The sequence below is a fragment of the Cyrtonyx montezumae genome, unplaced genomic scaffold (assembly GCF_038088225.1).
Source record: "Cyrtonyx montezumae isolate F1298 unplaced genomic scaffold, pur_monq_1.0 scaffold_11, whole genome shotgun sequence".
Lineage (NCBI taxonomy): Eukaryota > Metazoa > Chordata > Aves > Galliformes > Odontophoridae > Cyrtonyx > Cyrtonyx montezumae.
Window position 1 is genome coordinate 15,348,809 of NW_027071837.1, and position 19,965 is coordinate 15,368,773.

General features: G+C 40.6%; 1 long non-coding RNA gene across 1 annotated transcript in view; it reads right to left on the minus strand.

The window, feature by feature from the left end:
* Positions 1–19,965, minus strand: part of LOC136044410 (uncharacterized) — a 174,359-nt gene that overhangs the window by 72,500 nt on the left and 81,894 nt on the right. Inside the window, exon 2 of the long non-coding RNA XR_010621815.1 lies at positions 14,628–14,711. This is a non-coding gene — a long non-coding RNA (uncharacterized LOC136044410). The remainder of the gene's footprint in view (positions 1–14,627; positions 14,712–19,965) is intronic.

The following is a 19,965-nucleotide window of genomic DNA, read 5'->3' on the forward strand; positions in this document are numbered from 1 at the left end:
CTTTTGGTGATTGACAGTGACTTTTAACAGCTTGAATCTTGACATAAGCACCTCAGCTAAATGCTTGTCGCTGGCAGTGCTTCAAAGGAGCGACCTGTCATAACCAGACTAATGATCGGAATTGGAGAGAAAGGATGATAAAGCTTGCCTTTTAGAGGAGTCCTACTTATTGACACACTGTTGATATATTATCGGCTAGAGGCTGAAAACTTGAGGGAAGTCTGAACGTTCTAGCTGAAGCAGAAACCTGAGCACACAAACAATAACCCAAAGCTTTCCAGCAGGGTGCAGCACTCGAGGGATGCTTTTCCCAAGCTGACTTGCTGGGATTTCCTTCAGTCTTGCTGTGAAAAGAAGTTCATGGGGAAAACGTACTGTTTTGCATTCTGTGTAGGGGTTACCCTCACTGGACATCTCGGATTAGATTCAGACCTAAACAAGAAAAGCCACCGCATGCTGGAGGGCATAAGTTAGTATTGCACTGCCTTCTGGCAGAACGTATAGGCAGAGGGGACTGGAATAAGGTGGGATTTCATTCACTGTCACACACTTTAGTTCTTCAGTAACCAAACTCTCATGCTTGACATCGGCAGAGGGTGATATGGTTGCCTGGATTCTTTCGTTTTGCAAGCCAAAGACAAGCAGGCTTCTGGCAACTTCCCAGGGCAGCTTTATAATCTGCTGCAGTTTATTCCTTTTGCTGTTTTACTTGATGCCATAATTATTTTCTCGTTTCTAAATTCACTATTAATTTTAATTAAGCTCATCTACGCTCATTAGCTTAGCTAATCTATCTTCACTTTCAAGCATACACACACACCCCGGTCATCATTTTGATACAGCGTTGGTGTGGAAAGCCTTATGCAAAGAGTAGAAAGAGCCACATATGCAACTAAGTTAAAGGGCTTATAACTGCAGCTAGTTGAGGGTTTTTTAATTAATCTTTTCCTATTAAAAAAAAAGTCAATTAGTTGGGATCAAAACTTTTCAGAGACCTACATCCTGTTTAATAAAATGTTCATCAGAAGTTTTCTCTGGTGAAAAGTAGAGAATAATCACTAGCTAATACAAATCAAATGTAGAGGTCATATCTCATCTACAACAGAGGAGGTGCTGAACATGCTGCGTTTGATTATGAGAAAATTCTAAATCTGCAGTTGCCAACCTTGCTCATCCCTAACTGTGAAATGACTCCAGTGCTCATTTCCATCAGATGCTCAAGATTTCCTTCAGCACCAGGGCACAAATTCCAGGGTTTTTTTTTTCTATTTCCTGCTCACAGATTTTAAGGGACGTCCTCAATATCTGAATGGACCATATAAAGTTTTGCAAGGAAGTTCTAACCTTGCCTATGTCCTGCATATAGAGCAGTATTCTCATTTAACTAACGAGATCAATACCAATTAACCAATTCACAAGCTGCTGAATCAAGGAAAGTTGTCCATGGGCTGAATCAGCCCTTTGTTTACTCTTTCACTTTGCATCTTCACTTTCTCCCCTAAGCCGCATCAATTATTTTATGCTTGTGCCATCCATTGGACTCTTCTATATAGAGCAGTCTGCAGACAAACAAGCAATAGCCAACACAGACCATGTTCACAGCATGTTATGACCCGGTACCCTTACAGTTGCTGGTTCCAGACGTTTCAGAATACAATAAAAGACCCAACAGGAGGCAGATGCGATCTGCTCTAACTCACATGCAGAACTATACCAGGTCCACAAAGTTCACTGATATCCTCAGAGATTTAAAAAATGAGACACATTCCAGTATTAGCACTTACACATGTGAAGCCTCACCAGCCATACTGTTTTTTTTTTAGCTTTGTTTCCTATACTTCCAGCTGTTTCTGATGGCCATCCAGGATCAGAAACCCACTTCAAACATCATTCCATACATTCAGAAGAACATACGAGTGTCAAAAAGGGTTTTAGAGTGTTCTGTATAGTAAAGTACATACATTTAGCACACGAGATGAAAAGAAGATAGAGACAAGTTGGCACGATCGTTAACACTAGTAGAGGGAAGCAATGTCTGTAGTCTTGCACCAACAGGTCACATTCAGGTCTTACAATTTCCTGACAACCAGCGAAGCTGCATGAAATAGGTGTTTTAATAAATGTTGCTGTTGATGACAACTCCATGTGTCACTTACTAGGCCCTCCATTTACTTTGAGCGTAAAACAAATCTCTAGGAGTTGTTACAATTAGAACTCGACATCACCTGCTCTCTTTGGGGAGGAGAAAATACGTGAATCACATCTGAACACCCTGAGGACTGCAGAACTCATACTCACGTATTCAATTACACGATCATCTCCAGAGGATAATGAGACAGAATAGAATTTACTTATCTTTACAGCTCATTCTAGGATTCTAGGTCTCCTATACTTTCATTGTAGGCTGGTTTTCGGTTTTTTTTTCCCTTCTTTTTTTCCCCTCTTCTTTTTCCTAGCATCATTTGGAAGAGACCCAGGATTGCCTGAAGGTGAGTTCCAGCAAAAATATTTGGTTGAGAGACAGTTTAGATGTCTTCTGGTGATATAGAAAATGTCCTTGTATTCCTGCTTCTCTTGAATTATGTTACGGATGTTGATACAATAGTATCCCCAAGCTGTGAAATGATTACCCACTTACACAGACTCACAAACAGAAAAATACAGCAGCCAGCCTCCTCTGGCCCCAGCTCTGCCGCAGAATTACATTCACCTGCAGAGACCATCAGAGCTGACCAAGAAGGGAGGGGTGAGCAGTGGGTGCATTTCTGGGGGAAATGTCAGCATTTCAAACTTAGAGCAAATGCTGTTGTCATGACAACATCATGTAAAGTGTTTTCTTAAAGGAAAAGATTGCAGTTTAATTGGAAAAGAAAAATTCCGTTAACGGAGCAAATTTGGATGATGTGTTTTATGAGGTTATGACATGGATTAAAATACAACATATTACCATAAACAGATTTCTAGAAATGTTACGCAGTTGCTTCACAAAACTGACATTCTGTAAAAAACTCATTTATCATTAGGAACGAATTTTAAAAGTCAGACTACTCTTAAACATTTCAAATTAATGAGTTATTCGGAAAACATTTGACAGTTTGCTCCCTCATCCACTCTGTAAGCTATTGATATAAAGTAGCTTGATGTTTTATGCAGCACCAAGCATCCGTTAAGTGCTGTAGAAACACAACCTGCTACCCCATAATTGCAGTGGTCAAAGGGTAGAGGAAGGCAATATCATTATCCCATTTCAAAGCAGGAGCAGAGACACAGGGCATGCCAAGCCAGAGACCCAAAAATCATGTGCAAAGCTTCCAACAGCGCAGGGAATTATGTCACAATTGCTGTAGCTCAGTTCTGTAATTTACAACACCATCTTCATCTGAGAGAGAGCTGGGTGGCTATTCTCCTTCAAGCACACTTACTTTTTTCACTGAGTTTTGTATTAAAGCTCTTATCATTTAGTCCTGCTTAAAACATTGGAATTTTTGTCACCACATGCAAGTGTGACCCATGCCTCAGGGCATGCACCGGAGCAGAGCAGCAGTAACAGAACTCTGAGGGCAGCCCTTGCTCACTGCCCATTGAAACAAATAGACTGTATCTCCCATGGTGGCAAGAGAGAATGTATGTTTATGTTTATCTAAGTGACCTTGTGTTGCTTAGATGAAGCAGGAGAGTTCCTCCTGCTCCCATACCTCCAACAGAAGAAAATAAATAATAATAATAATAATAATAATAAAAGAAACAAATAACCTCGAGAATGGTCTGAGCTTGCTTTCCTTATCCCTTTATCAATACATCCTGCTTCAAACTAAAAGGGCTAAAACATTTGGTTTCAAAAACAGTGAATTAGAAAATTTGGATTTGAAATACTACCTCACAGCTTCCAAATAGGACGGATCTCCAGGAGTAAGGAGGGAAATGTGCCTCTAGTATGCTTGCTGCTGCAGCAGAAAAACATCAACCATAGAGTCATCTTGCCTACAGCTGAGCACGGGAAGCACGTGCCCTGTGTTACACTGATTTATTTGCATTTGGGAATCAACACAGAATGAGGTCCCAGGGGAGCGGACAGGAGTGTGCAAGAGGAGTGAGGAAGAGGAAAGCCCAACAGTTCATGCCAGTGCTACCGTGTTCTTCCTGCATTTCTGTCTCTTTTTAAACACACACATGCACAAAATAAAAACCGAAACTATTTACACCCTTTCTGGTGAGACTTCTCTAAACGAGAACCAGGATTGCCATAGAGGGAATGGGAAAACTGAAGAGCAGATCATGTTGGAAAGTGCAGAAAGCAGTTTCAGAGCACTGCTGTGTGCCAGGACACAACGAACAGTGTCTGTTTACAATGACTTCTCAGTGGTTTCTGAGGGGGCTCAGCACCTTACAGGATCAAATTCATTATTTTTCAATAAGCTAAGCATCTAGATCTGAAACCCCCCTAAAAAAAAAGAGTGCTGAATCCACTTCTGTTTCAAATGAGGGATAAGAGTGGTTTTACTGGAAAGGTACATTCTGAGTAGATACTACAGCTGTTCTGATATAAAATATTACCTGTCTTGTTAAAAGCTTACAGGCTGTTTGTCATCTCAATGCTCTGTTCCCTACAATATCAAGATCTGGAAATCCATGAACTTCCAGGCAATGAAAACACAGTTTGTGTTAAGAAATTATCTCATATACAGAAATATGGCTTTGTGGCGTCTCTTAGAAGAAAATGATCATGGTCTCCTCATCTGTTGCAAAATGTAGTTTGAGAGCTCAAATGCCACGTGACACAAGAAGAGGGATGTTGAGATTTGTGAGTCACCTTTCTCTATACTGAGGATTTCCAGCAAAGCACAGCAGAATCGCCCTCCACATAGGAGCTCTGAGAAGACAGAATGAGCTCAGAAAATCTCTCTGAATGGGCAGCACAGAAATTTGACATCTGCATGTCAGATGTGTCTTGTTCTACATCTGTCAGTCTGGAAACTCTCCCATCAGTGAAGGGCTGGAGCAGCACAGTGTGATTAGCTCTGACACTCCTATGAGTTTGCTAGTGGTTTCCAGCAGGAAGGCTGCTGTGCACCAAGGGCTCTGCACTCTAAATAAATAAAAAAAACCCACAGGTCACTTCTTGGTGCTCTGTTGCCTGTAAGGCCTTAACTCACTTGAAATTTTGTCCTCCAACTCTCTTCCTTAGGGAAAAGGCCAATGTTTCCTTTCTTCTACCCCTTGGTTATCTTCTATTCTGAGGATTATAAACTGCACCATGTGGAAGTGCTGCTGAGTCCATGTTTGTATAGCACCTCGCAAGTAGGGACTCGTGGGAAGAGGTGCTGTCTCAAAGGGTCACTGTAACACAATAGTAAGCCTGTGAGGTGGGTCTCCCCAAACACTATGGCCAACAAAATGATTTCTAGGAAATCCCAGCAAGTTGTTAATCAATGATGCCCCCTCTGAATGAGCTCAGAATCTCATCCGATCCCTATGATGCTTGAAAATAAAGTTGTAATGCTTTTTCCTCTTCTGAGTAGTTCAGAGATATAATTCAGGGGGCATCACTGGAGTCTACTAGTGTTTTTTGACCTAGAAACAAGATTGCAGAATAAGAACCTGTTTCTGCATCTCTGCATCTGGTGTAGGCAGTAATAATCCTCCACAAAAGAGCAATGCAGTTCACTGAAATGATCCCCACAGAATTTGTGCAATGGTGGGGCTCTGCAGGTGGTCCTCCAGATCACACTGAACACAGCCTGGCTCTCAGATGCAATCCTGCAGTGAGATCAAACCGGCAGTTGGAAAACACATCCTTGTAATTGTAAATTCTGCCAATTTGATCAGTTTTAGCTGAAAAAATAACCCCAAGATATCATTTTAGAAAGGAAAATGGAAAGAAAACACATTCACCATTCTATTTACTAGAGATTTGAACTTTTAAAAGCATTACTGTGAGAAGAAGAAGGGAGAACACATAATAGACTCAAAATTATCATCTTATCTTCCTGGTCGCACCTGTGGCTTTGTTGACACAAGGGTACATTACAAGAGATTATCAGGGTTTGAGCTAACCTTCATATCTTTATAGCATCAAGTGGATGTTAAAGTCAGCATCACAGGCAAAGAAGAGCCTATTTTGCTCTGTTAACTGCAATAGTAACATCTTTTCCACATAGGTCTCTGAAATACAGCTTGTGAAAAGGTAGATTGCTTCCTGGAATAACAAGTAAAAAAAAGCATAGCGACAGCCTGCAAGAAAACAAAGAGGGAATTTGAGTTATGTCTCTGAGATCAGTGGGAAATCAGAGAAAGCATGAATAAGAACTCAATGATTTGACCCTAAATCAGCTTACACGGTTTTCAACAAATTGAGTTTTTACAATCTGGTGGAAGCTCTAATTATGTTGTCATAAAAAAACTCAGCACTGTTGAAATCTTATTTCTGAAGGCTCCCAAAGAGGCACCTATAAAGGATTTTCTTTTCCTCTGTGTTCTGATAACAGTCAATATATGGGGTGTCAGATTAGAGTGAGTAATGCAGGACAAGCTACCTTCATCACCCCACTGACAAGAAAGCCAAGAATCAATCAGATGGCTTTTATTAAGTCATATTAAGGGCTGAAGCCCCAAGCTGTGACCCCCTTGTTTTGACAACGGTCCCACAGAAAAGGATGATTAAAGGATGTATTTCATGGAATGGAATAAAATCTCTCTGCTCCAAACACAAAACATGCCTTAAATACCTGAGTTCATGTGATGGCAACAACAGTGTGGCTAAAAAACACCATTTGGGACATTCTTCCACCTCACACAGCAGTAACACACAGAGCTTCAGGGAGACAGTGAATTGCAAATACTGACATGAGCAGATCTGTTCAAAGGCTGCAGGTGTAAAAAACCATGCCTAGCATTCAAACCTCTGCACAGTCTTTACTGGTGGTAATATCCACTGGCATCAAACATAGCACATGCAGGCTAACTTGGTGTAGTACAAAAACATGCAAGAAATGCATAATAATAACTGCTAACAATTATTATTATAAAACTCCTGATCGGTGTTGTTCGAAACCCCCTGAAAGTTGACACCATCTTCAGCACAGAAGGAGTTTATTTCCAAGACTCGTTTTGTATTGTGAAAAGCATTAATATTAAACAAAATATTTGCTTTTACAATTTTTGGATGTTGTTGCTTCTTAAGCAGAGCACACATTTCTAGTCTGATCCACTCAAGAAATTCCTTTAAAAGCTACAGAGAGGCTTTCCTTTCAGAAGAGTTCTAATGAAATGACAGAAGAATTGGCTGCTGTGTAGAAGGCCATCAGCATTGAGTGTGAGTGGAAGTGTCAGCCAGGCTGACATGCTGACAAAGCTCTATCTTCCATGCGTCTAGTTTTAATTCCCAAGCACAGATTGGTGATGTAAAACCATATAGCTCTATGGCTGGATTCTCACTCAAAACTGCTCATGTTCAACCACACTGAAGTTGTCTCTTGCCCAACATCTTCAAATGCCAAACAAGAAGCATAGGAACTTAACAAGCCGAGGCTCTTTTGGTTCGCTTTTCCACCAGTTGCCTGGAAGCAGAGCAAGCCTGCAGCATGGGCTGACACTGCTATTGCAAACAAACTCTTTACATACAGCAGGAGCAGAGATGCTCTCTGAAGCACAGAGTGCACTGACATAGTTTAGTGAAGAAAGTTTATATAAATAAGCATCTCAAGTTGCCCATTCACTTTGTTACCATTTCCCATCTATGTCATTGGACCCATACTCAGTCTCACATACAGTGTGCATGAAAGCATGGCAAAGGCAGCGTGGGGAGCACAGGAGGTAAAGATGTAAAGAAAAATAAAAGACAAATGTTACATTTTGCTGCTTGCTAAGATTAAGATATATGCCTTCCATCTGTTTGTACCAAAGACAAAATCACTGAGAGAAAGAGTACTATGCAGTGAGCTAGGAAGCACACACAGGATACGCCTTGCACCGTAATCACGTGCAGGAGAGAGCCGGGGGTGGAACAGCTTAACAAGAAGAAAAACAGAGAAAGAACAAGCAAGGAACAAATTTCCAGACCTATGTTATATTATGGGAAAGGAGGTGTTTAGTCACAAGGAAAACCACAGAGTGCCCCAACTCATTTCTAGCAATTCTCACTGCCTGCTCCCAGGCGAAGGACAAGCCGGCATCCCACAGCTGCATCCAGCTGGGATGTGCTCCCTCCAGTGCTGGTACATCTATGTCACCCACTTTGCTCCCAGATAACCGAGCAGCCACTTGGGCATGCCACATGCATGCACTTATACCTGATGATACGCTCTTGAACAAAAACCCTGCTCATCTTTCAAGCACTGCCATTTCACAGTGTGCCAACATACTTTATTTTTGGGAATAGCCTTTCACCTAACACAATAAGATGTGTGTACTCACTTGGTGCCTAGCTACTGTTTCAATAGCACTCCTAGCAACAAGCATCCTTTGTCAGGGAGGCAGAGAAGCTCTAGCTGCTGCTCACCCCATAGCTGGGCTCAGCAGGGTGCTGCACAGAATCCCATCGCAGCATCCCATCACAGCTCTGGCCCCACAGCAGGATGGGGAGCAGCATCTGCCATCCTGCTGAGCACTCAGGATCACCTTTGGCTATCTGGTTACCAGTGCAGTAGGTGCTTCTCCTCCTCTGTTTGCAAAGTCCCTCCTCTCCCCACTGCAGAGTCTGTCCTTGCCCCACTTCCAGCTAACACATGGTTCTGTCCTTCTATGACAGTTCAGTTCAGAATAAACATGAAACTCTCCAGCATGTTTGACTCATCAGCAGTGATTTGTTTCATGTGACAAGACTGCTACTCCCAGGCAGTCTCATTATCTACAGCACAGATCAATGCAATATTCTACTTACCTGTGATAAGCTGCTTCTTCAGGCCACAACAAAACATATCTTATAAGGCATTTCTCTATGTTGTCTATATATCTAGCAGGTATAGACCTCTCATAAAATTAAAGTAACCTTTATACTTCAACAATAAACCTAATATCCAGCTGTACACACATAATGCCATCATAGAGCTCGTATCATTTATGGATTGCTCTTTCAGGGTTGTTTTTTTTTCATATTATTTTGTTAGTGATAGCATGCTTAACTATGTCCTGTATCTGCCCAGTGTATGCAGTTCCAGCTGTACCATCAGATCTAATGTGGTAGGATTTTCACATCCTTTATGGAGAAAGTCTTATCAACTATATTTCTGCAAAAGTCCTGTTTTTTTCTAGGAAACATCCTTAGCTCCAGGTACAGGTTGTGAAGCAAACCAAAGCATCTTTGGGAAATTGTATGGGAAATAAAAACACTGCCTCTTGAAACAGCATACAGGAAAACAAATTCTACTTTCCTGAGTATTGTCTCACAATACAATTCCATAGTTTTTAATACACATCCTTCAGCATTCAGTTAGAGGAGGCACTCAGAAGAGAAATTACACAGTACTTTCTCCATTGCAATTTGTGGGGTTTTTTTCGGTACGAAATTAAAAAACAAATTAGAAAACATGAATAAACAGTGAGTTTCACAGAAAAGTTACCAGTTGCTGTTCAGGGAGGTTATGTTAAAAAGAAAATTTAAACGTGGAAGTATCACCTCCAATTGTTCACTTCACAGGGAAGTCATCATCCCTGGGTGTGTTCAAGAAACGTGGAGATGTGGCACTGAGGGACCTGGTTTAGTGTGCATGGTGGTGATGGGCTGATGGTTGGACTGGATGATCTTGGAGGTCTTTTCCAACATTCACAATTCCATGATTTTGTTAAAAATGTTGCCACCAACTAAAGGTGTGCATTATTCCCAAGCTTCTAATTAAAACAGCGCAAAATCCCATTTCCTATTTTCCAAAATTCTATGCCTTTTTTTCCCCCTTCCTTCTTCTCTTTCTTTGCTTTCTATAGAAACCCCTCCACTTCAAATTTTAACTTCATCTTTTCAATGACTGTCTCACTGGAAAGCTTTCCATGCACTTACATAGGTGGGATCCGAGAAGGCAGTGCACAGGGCTGTCCAACCTCCAAACTGGTGGTGCTGCAGATTTCATCCTGGAGGGACTGGGCTGAGCCCCAGCAACACTGAAGCACAGCAGGAAAGCAAGCAGACAGCAGAAGGGCTGGGGTCCCTGCAGGCTTAGTCCTGGTGTGTGTGAGGTCCCCCTGCCAGTGTAGCCCAATGGCCTCAGCAGGGGGAACAGCCCCAAACTACACACAGCTGAAAAGATACCACGATTTCGCTACAGCTTACTTACCCTTACAGCAAAGCTACTTGAAAAACATGTTTTTGCATGGTAATACGACTCCACCAGATTATCAGAGAGGTTGAGGCCAGACCTTCTAAATGTCAGCTTTGTTCTACCACCCCCCTACATATTTACAGAGTCACAGTTTAGAAAGAACTAATTAGTGTGGTATGAAAAAGCATAAATCCAAAGATGATATTTGGTGGAACCTGCAATTAATTACACTGTGTCGAAGTTCAGAGAGGTGTATTGCAAAAAAGAACTGATTAACTCATTTGCTTGGGATTCTCTAGGGGTCACTGGTAATAATGTTTTTGTTATTTTGATGGACGCTTTGCTTTCTCTTAAGTGCATTTTAATTCTGCTCTGAGTAGAAAGGAACCATACAGAATGTTTTATTTAAAATCTTCAAAGAATTTTCTAATTCTTTCCCTTTCACAGCACATCCCTTGTTCTGCAAACCTTTTTATAACATGGAAATTAAAAACAGAAAAGATATAAGAGCATTCATAATGCATCATTTAGGTAATATGTTTAATTAATGTGAACAAATTCATCATTTTATTCTGGTTATCAAGATGGCCTAAGCAATGCAAGATTTCCATAAAGCATGAAATTGGTGCCATGGCCCAGAGAGCTCTCTTACAAACTTACTTCGGATGCTTTACTGCACTGCAAGTTACACTCCATGCTTTTTTTCACGTATGTGTGCTGGCCTACACATATGCTTATTTAGGAAGATGAAGTAATAGCTTATCAAAATAGCATAAACATACTTCTCAAATAAATTATTTGGGCCAAAATGGCAAATTGCACTTTAGAAAGGAGAACAGCATTGCCAGCATTTCTAATGTGAAGCAGGTAAAGTTAAATCGAGCAATTTCCTATCTCATCCCATCCCAATAACCTGCCCTGGTCTTCTGAAATATTCATGAAAGAATAATTATTGCCTTTTCTGGTCAAAATAAAATGCTGTTAATGGCATGCTATTTTATAGCGGTTCCTAATATTTTTCCCCAGCAATCGCCCATTTATTTGACTTGCACTTGGCTCCAGCTTATTATTGCCCTCAGTGTTATCAGAAGAGCACGTTTAAAGAGGAGAAAATGTCATTAGGATCAGAATTTATGAACAGAGAAACACATATTCGGCAGAAAATGTGTTATCTAACATTATGTCTGAACAGCCTGAGATCATGCTTATCCAAATCATCCTTGGGTATAAACCCACATTTATTAAACACAGTTCCCAGGGAGCTGATGCTAATCCTGTGCTGCTGCTCTCCACAGCTGGATGCCCAAGCAGTGTCCAGCAGGGAGGTATCCTTTGTAGAGATTATCTGCCAGCAGCAAACTGATGTTTAACTCACAGTGAGACATTCAGGTGTTCCAGGGCACTGACTGCAGCGAACACCAAGGAACGACAGCTTTCCTCATCGCTTTGCCTCTTAACTGTGTCCTTTTAACTTCTAACACTTCAGCACAAGCCCTGTACTGACCTTCCCTGGAAGCATCGCCCACCACTGCTTTCATTGGTCGCCTGGGGCCACTTGCTCAGATGCAACTGTAGCAACAGGACCAAGACAAAAAGGAAAGGGAGGTAAACACAAGGTGATACTCTCTTTGCTTGAAGCTTTTTGGTTTGAATTAAACCAAAACATCCTCCATGTCCCAAGAGAACATCCCACTTGAAACTGTAAAACCCATGAGAGCTGCTGGGCTTATCTGTGCTGCAGTGAATGAGTCTGGAAGCCTTTTGAAGATTCCCTTGCTATACGGATGAGAAAAATACTGTGTTAAGATCAACTTGATCTAGCTAAAGTTCTTAAATTACCTGGTCTAAATATAATCTTAGTGCAAATGGGTCTTTCACTACTAAATGAACAAGGAAATATTAACTTCATTTCATTACTATACAGTAGTAGCATTTGTGTATTAATTCCATCCCAAATAGCTTGCAGTTATATATGACTGCCAAAAAACGTTGTACTCAACAGTTTATTATAACATGACATTAATATTTTCCTTTTAACATTATTCTTTTCAGCATTTTCCTTCATTAGGAAAAGACACGAGGAGAGATTCAGGGAGATCTTGAACTTCTATGTTATAACCAGAAACGATCCTCAGACCCCTCACCCACACCTCACCTACAGCTAACGTGGACTCGTGAAGGATGCATGGACTGCCATGACATCTTATGTCCTCTGATACAATATCTGGCTACAGTTGGGTCACTCTCAAAATATGCAGATGATTCCTTCTGCACAGGATAAGTTTAAAGGAGAAAATACTACCTGCTTAAGCAAGTGAGCTGTGTGGTAACATCACCATTCCTCCTTTCACTTCTCTTACAAATGAAAAGACAAGAGCCTGTTCTCTTCAGAGTAGTCCCTGCAGCATGACTTTGCATATATATAAGTCTAAGGGTAATATATGGTCCTCACTCACAGGTGATTTCAGCCGGAGTTACTTCATCATCATTGCCTGACAATTCAGTAAGACACAGCATGCAACAAAACCCATCAATTCTCCGTATTGCGTGGGTTCACTTCAGCATCCCTTCTTACTTTTTAACTCACGCAACCCTTGAACACAGCTATTTGCTATTACAGGTGAGGCTGCACAAGCATATGGTAAGTGGAGGCCCAGTGAGCTGGAACGCCCTGTTTCAGCTGATATTCTGCAGAACTGTTTGGCTGTGAGAGCTCAGCAATATATTTTGATAGGCTTGACTATGCAGCTATAGATCTAGTTTGCTTCCCACTCGGATATTGTTCATGCTTCAGTTATCATGCACAAAATTAGCGATAAGCAATATTAAGCACAGCACTCTGTGCCACAGTTCTGCCCAAGAGGGCTGATAACGGATCCCAGTCTCCTTATGGTTTTACAGGAAGCTGAGTGACTGCATGCCTGGGAAGCAGAAGCAGATAAGTATTCTGGGCTTTATGTTAATGCAGTGTCTGTCACATTCCTCTTCACTGGGAGCTTCCAAAGTCTTGGTGAAAATGCTAAAATGGAAGACCTTTCTGCTAGTGTATTTCAGTGAGGAAGCCGCAGTGCTGAAATAGCTAGTGAGGATATTTTAGCAGTTTGCCACGCATAAAAATTGCATGATTTTCAGAACATGACCGTTGATAGCAATTAGCATGCATTTATAACATGTCTATGACTAACTGCATTCTTACTTGGCTCTTGCAGGATACATAAATAACATTTAAGCCTGATGCACTACAAAGCCTACGGGTCTCAATTTTATGGAGGCTTGGTCCATTAAGAACAGTAAGAATCACATGCAGTTATCTCACCTTTTATTTTAGATATGTTTAGAATACAGCTCAAGAGCCTACCCCCCTGGTGTTTCTGCCCTTCTCCCATTCTCTCAGAAGGGGATAATTATAAAAATTTTAATAAACTATCACCCATACTGTTAGAGAACATTAGTTGTAGGCCAGGCATTCTTTCCTGCCCATATAGCATCACAGGGTCTGATATTTTCTTTAAAATGCCTGCAGGTTTTGGTTGTCCCCAGATAGCCCATTGTGCTGCTGGTGCTCCCTACAACCATTTTTACACAAGCCCTTTGCTCATGAACGAGTTGCTCTGCTCACGCTTTCAGGGCAAATATTCAAGTATTTTTATTATCACTCCTCAATATATCACTCTGCAGTTCCAAGCACACTGAAACTAAAACTGGTTTGTGGGAAGGGTTTGCTTTCAGCTCTAAAATTGTCAGGCTTTCCAAAGAAAAAGGTTGGGAAAAGTCAAACGTACCTTCAGATAAGAAATTGAAACAAAGGAACCACAGAACACTACACTATTTATATCACCGTGGTGTAGATATTATTTCTTAAAAAATGAGGAGGGTGTCTGATTAAGATTGCTAAGCTGAAAGAATCACTGTTACCTACAGCTCAGACTACAGCATGATCTGAATAACCATTTCTCACAATAAAGACAAAGCTCATTTTCCAAACCTCTTCTAAATTACAGCTTTAGATGGAGACATTTCCAATGGTTGCTTTATTTCAGAGCACATCAGCCCAGTTGTAAATGAAAACAGAACACCAATTACTTCTCTGTGCATTTCTATCTGTCCAGTGAATTACAAACTTGATTTCACTTGGTATACAGAAAAAGAGCCTCAGCACATACAAGTATGCTGACTTACCATAAATGAAGATCCAGTTCCTGCTAGGAAATGAAAACCATCTTCATAACTCAAGTGTATTCTAAGTCTCATGAAAAGATTCTGAGTCGCCTGACTGATAAACTACATTAATTTAGCCTGATTGTTCTATTTAATCTAACGATTGCCTGGAAATCTCAGAGGACATTTTGTTTGGTGCCAAGAGAACAGCGTACTCACAGGAGTGTCAGTTGCCTTCATGGTTGGTTGTTCTGTTTCAGAGCCTCAAATCCCTCATCAGCTGCCCCACACAGTCCTGAATTTCTGTAGAAGGAAGATCAGACACAAAAATCACACATTTACGTTACCTAGTTCAACTTCCTTTTTCTATATAGCCATCCTGTTTTAGATAAGACCGCGTGCTTGGGGCTCTGTTTGAACAGTACGCAAATAAAGAACGAGTAGCCTATGAAGACACTGTTGGAAGGGTCAACATTACTTGCACAGTGTTTTCTTTATTCTGTGGTCATTTGATAAGCAAGCATCCTCTGGATTTTCATCTGGATTGACACCAATACTCTACCGAGAGAACTGCGTAGTCGCTTATCTGAAACCCGTGCCAGAATGGTGAGAAACTGAACAGCACTGGGGATATACAGTCTATCACCTTTCAAAGGCCTCCGGGGTTTCTTACAGAGATTTTAATGGAATCCAATGAGAACAACTTTGATTGTCCTATGCTGTTTCAAAGAGGCAGCAGCCAAACCACAGAGACCATGAATTTGAAAAGCAGCAGACAAATCTAGGGGAGAAGTAGCATTTGCTAAGATTCATAAGAAAGATTTATATATCATATGACTGGCTGCATTTCAGAAGCTGTCATTTCCAGGAACGTCAGTTGGAGGTATTATTACTACTTATACAAAGCTCCAGATGCATTACAATGTTTGTGCAGACATTAAAGCCAGCAGTGAAAACAAATGGAAAGAAAGGAAGTAGGAGGCAAAGGACAGTATCTTCATGTATATAGTCAGGGTCTTGCTTAGACTTAATTTGAAGGCTTGGGTTTACTTTTCCACATCAGCTCACAAGTTAATTAGTTCTGCTCATCAGTTTCCATTCCTGAGAACAATATATGCATGCTTTGGATGAGAGGCATGTTATCTTGAAGCAATTACTAATTACTAATAGTAAACTTGTTCCAAATAAATTCTGGAGCCCCGTTACCCTGAATTCCCTTCTGCTGGCACTGTATGTTGCTCAGAGCCTCTCAAGACACCCTAAGGTTTTCTTCTTCCTCAGAGAAACAATCATAACCATTATTGAAAATGCCATAGCAGAAATATTATGTTGCTTTGTTACTACACTGCTTAATGGCTTTCAAATATAACATTATAAACACATTATAAATATCAATCTTGAAGAGGCATTAAAAATTCAACAAAGAATGCGATATTACCACACGTAGGTGATCTAGAGTGACTGTAAATTAATGACCACGAAAAAAGATGAAATTCAAAAGTTCTCAACAGGTAATTGAAGAGTCTTGTGCAAAACACTACAGTAGCAGACACAGTCTCCCATGGCACCATCTTATCTCATTTTTGCCAAGTACCGATACACGGTTTCATTCAATTAAAATATCCAGAAAATTTCATAATTACTTCAGAGCAATCCTAGTTTTGTTTCTTTAATCATTCAGCTATTTTGTAAGCTGTCACAACTCTAAAAAACACTCATTCCTCAGTTTATGCTGGACTTCTAAAAATGAGAAATCTGTTTCCTGAGCCTTTGGCACAGCCTCCCTTGAAATACTCAACTTCTGCTTCTCTCAGCAGTTCCATGTGCTGGGCTCTGCTGCAGTTTGCTCTTTGTTTTGAATGTGCCAGCTCCTTGTGATGCAGTAATCCAGCAGTCCCAAAATGGGACTTTGAGGCTGATGTCTATTAAGAAAGTTGCATCTGGAAGGCACTACCCCAGCATTTGGTGACTATTTTTTGGCAGGGGCATATGCTCCCATTGCATCCTCATCCCACCTCACCACGGACACATCTGGTTTTCAGCTCACTCCTTTTACAACTGAGGTGAACAAGAAACAAAGCTTTAAGCAAGGGGAAAAAAAAGGATAATTTTTAGGTACTCTCTTCTTCACAGACTGATTCCAAAATGTAAAAGCTGCCTTGTGAAAATCTTATTTCTAACAACAATATTTTAGCTAAGTAAAATTCTCTCAACAAACCCTGCTTTCAGCTTCAAAAACGTGATCTCCTTTTTTTAATACAGAATCAAAATACTTAATGCATGGACAGATTATTGTTTTGCAGGCTGACTAGTAAATTATGCTAAACTAACCAGATTAATCTTCTCTGGTACTATTCACTGGCCATCATGCCTTGTCATCCCAAAGCCTGTGTGCTGAAAACAGCAACCAAAGCATTGCAGAGCTCCACATCTATGACTCATTTGCTGTAAATGCCTTTCCCGTGCTCAGGGCACAAACCAACTGGGAGGAGGACAAATAAAGGCAATCCAATCGGTTCTTTTTTGTTTCTGTAGTAGTGGTTATGATCAGTGGTGATTAGGAAGTAATAAATGGGTTGTACTGTAGGTTGCTCTGAAAGTAATGCTCCTATTTATTTCCATGGAGACTACAACAGCTACAAAGGTCATAACACTGTTAGATAGAGCAAATTCTCAGCTACAAAACACTGATTTTCTTCATAGTCACTACCATGAGCTATGCATTTTCGGCAGAGGTGAACATACTACTCTACCAGTAAAGGTGACCGCTGTTGTGGTCACCACTGCTGAAACACACCACCCACTGCCTCACTGCGCTCACATTCACTGTTTTGTCTCCATAAGCATTCAGCAAGTGTTGATGAATGTCAGTGGGTGCCATTTTTTTCTGAATGGAGGAAATAAATCCCACTCCTTTTTTCCACACTCATTTCCATGTCAGATGCCACTCTATCAGACTGCCCTACTGCTGTCATTTGTCCCGTTGCAACAAAATGCAACAGAATGCTGGCAAGAAAGTTCAGATTCTACTATTATACCACCAATGTCCAGCTCTGACATTGAGGGCCAACAGAAGAAAAGAGGAGGCATAATTTTTGGAGCAGCCCTCATAAATTTCTTATGAATGAATAAAAATTTGTTGTCATTGAATTAACACACCCATTTTATTAGCCTTTGCTAGTTGCTACATCAAACAAAATGTCATAGTTCCAAAAATCTAAAATGTGCTCTTCCAACTACATCAACGTTCTTTGAAATATCTTTAATTGAAAGTAACTGATAGAATATAATGCAGCATTCATCCTGGTGCCAGTGACACAAGGTGCATAGCAAATGTTTTAACAAATGTTTTATTTAAAGACAAACTTGAAAAGTCTGTGGGAGTAATTGCCAGTTTGTCAGCTGAATCACTTTATCTTTTGGAAGAGCTTTTTGTCATTATATTAGATGATTTTCAGTGTCAGTGCAGGCCAATTTATAGGATAAATGCACCTCAGTGTCACTGCATTCTATTAATGAATACTAAAATATTATTCTGGAGCTTGTTTTAAAAAATTGCCCTTGTTCATATACTGGTGGTCATGCTATTAAATTGCATACACATTGCAAACCTGCATTTCTATGATAAAAAGGACCCTTTTCCAAATTCTCCCTTCTTTCCCATACGAAACAAAATGCAGTCTGTTCAAATTAACTTCTTCACGTGATAAAATATTTTCATATATAGTGTAGCAAAGTCTTAATCCTGCATGAGAATTTCTATTTAACTTAATGGGATTGTCCGCTGGGAGCAGCAGGCGGAACCGGACTCTTTGTGCTCAGCACGTTGCATTTGCACAACAGATATTGCACCAGCACATTGTCCAAAAGCAAGTGATATGAACAAAACTTTCCAGTCATTGTAAGTCAATCCAGCTCCCTGGTATTTTTAAAATGCTTACATACCATTGAAAGAGGAAGATATTCTCTTACACTTAAGAAACTGACATACACTAATCCTCAAAAGGAGACATAACACCATCCAATTTTGAACACAAGTATAAAATAATCTTTAGAATATTGTTAAAATTCTTTGGTCTAGCTGAGGAGGAATGTAAAAGATTTACTAGATCTATTAACATACTGTGACTTCACTCCTTATCAAACTATCTTAATCTGTATACATCTGGATTATTCATGTATCTGTCTGCAAGAAAAAAAAGCGTGAGACTAACTTGCACAGATTTCTGTAGGAGATACTGTGTCTTGTATCTTTGTAGGAGGGAAGCAGTTGGGACATGAGCAAGAAATACATGAATCATCTTACAAATACTATCTATATATGACTTCCTCCTCATAGGAAATAAAAGTTACCTGACAATTTAACCAGTAGCGTGGGTTTCTGACAACTTTGCATGAAGTTTGTTTGAAGAACACTCAATTTTAAAACTGCAGAAGAACACTTTTCTAAATATACTCTAAGTATTGATCTAGGGTCTGGAACTCTTTGATATCTTTATCAGTGACACAGATGATACAATTGGATGCATCCTCAGCTTATTTGCAGATGACGACAAGTTGAGTGGAGCAGTTGATAATGACAGAAGGAAGGGACAACATCCAAAGAGACCTTGACGAACTCAATGGTGGGTCTGTGTAAACCTAATGAGGTTCAACAAGGCCAAGAGCGAGGTGTTGCACTTGGGCTGGGGCAATCCCAGATATGTGTATAGACTGGGAGAAGATTGCATTGAGAGCAATCCTGCAGAGAAGCCTTGGGGTCTTGGTAGATGAAAATTTAACTCATAACACTGGTTCAATCACAGCCTGGAGCACCAATGGTCTGTGGCCCCCAACTCAGAAAAGACATGAAGCTTTTGGAGAACGTCCACAGAAGGGCCACCAGGATGCTCAGGGGGCTGGAGCACTTCTGTGAAAACACACTAATGGAGCTGGTCTTGTTCAGTCTGGAAAAGAGAAGGCTGCGATGAGACCTCATTGTGACTTTCCCATATTAAAAAGGAGATTATAAACAGGAGGAAAATTAACGTTTACAATGGTCAGGTAGCGACAGGACAAGGTGAAGTAGTTTTAAACTAAAGGAAGGGAGATTGAATTTAGGTGTCAGAGGGAAGTTTTTGACAGAGAGGGTGGTGAGGTGCTGGAACATGTTGCCCAGAAAGGTTGTGGATGCCCCATCCCTTGAAGCGTTCAGGGCCAAGTTGGATGGGGCTCTGATCAGCCTGATCTGGTGCTTGATCTGGCACTTCATAAGCCTGCCCATGGCAGGGAGTTGGAACTAGGTGATCTTTGAGGTCTCTTCCAACACAAGTCTTTCTATGGCTATGTGATCTGAACAAAATTCAAACTGGAGAATTAAAAATGACAAAAAAAAAAAAAAAAACATGAAAGAAAAAGTCTTTGCAGTGAGTAAGATCAGAGCTACAGACTGAAATAATTAAAATTCTGGAAAAGTTGCCAGCCATGTCTGACTTACAGCTTGATAAGTCAGCAAATACAGCTTTGGTTCTACAGAGAGCTCAGGTGATTTCATCTCTGATACCTCTCTCTACCCTCA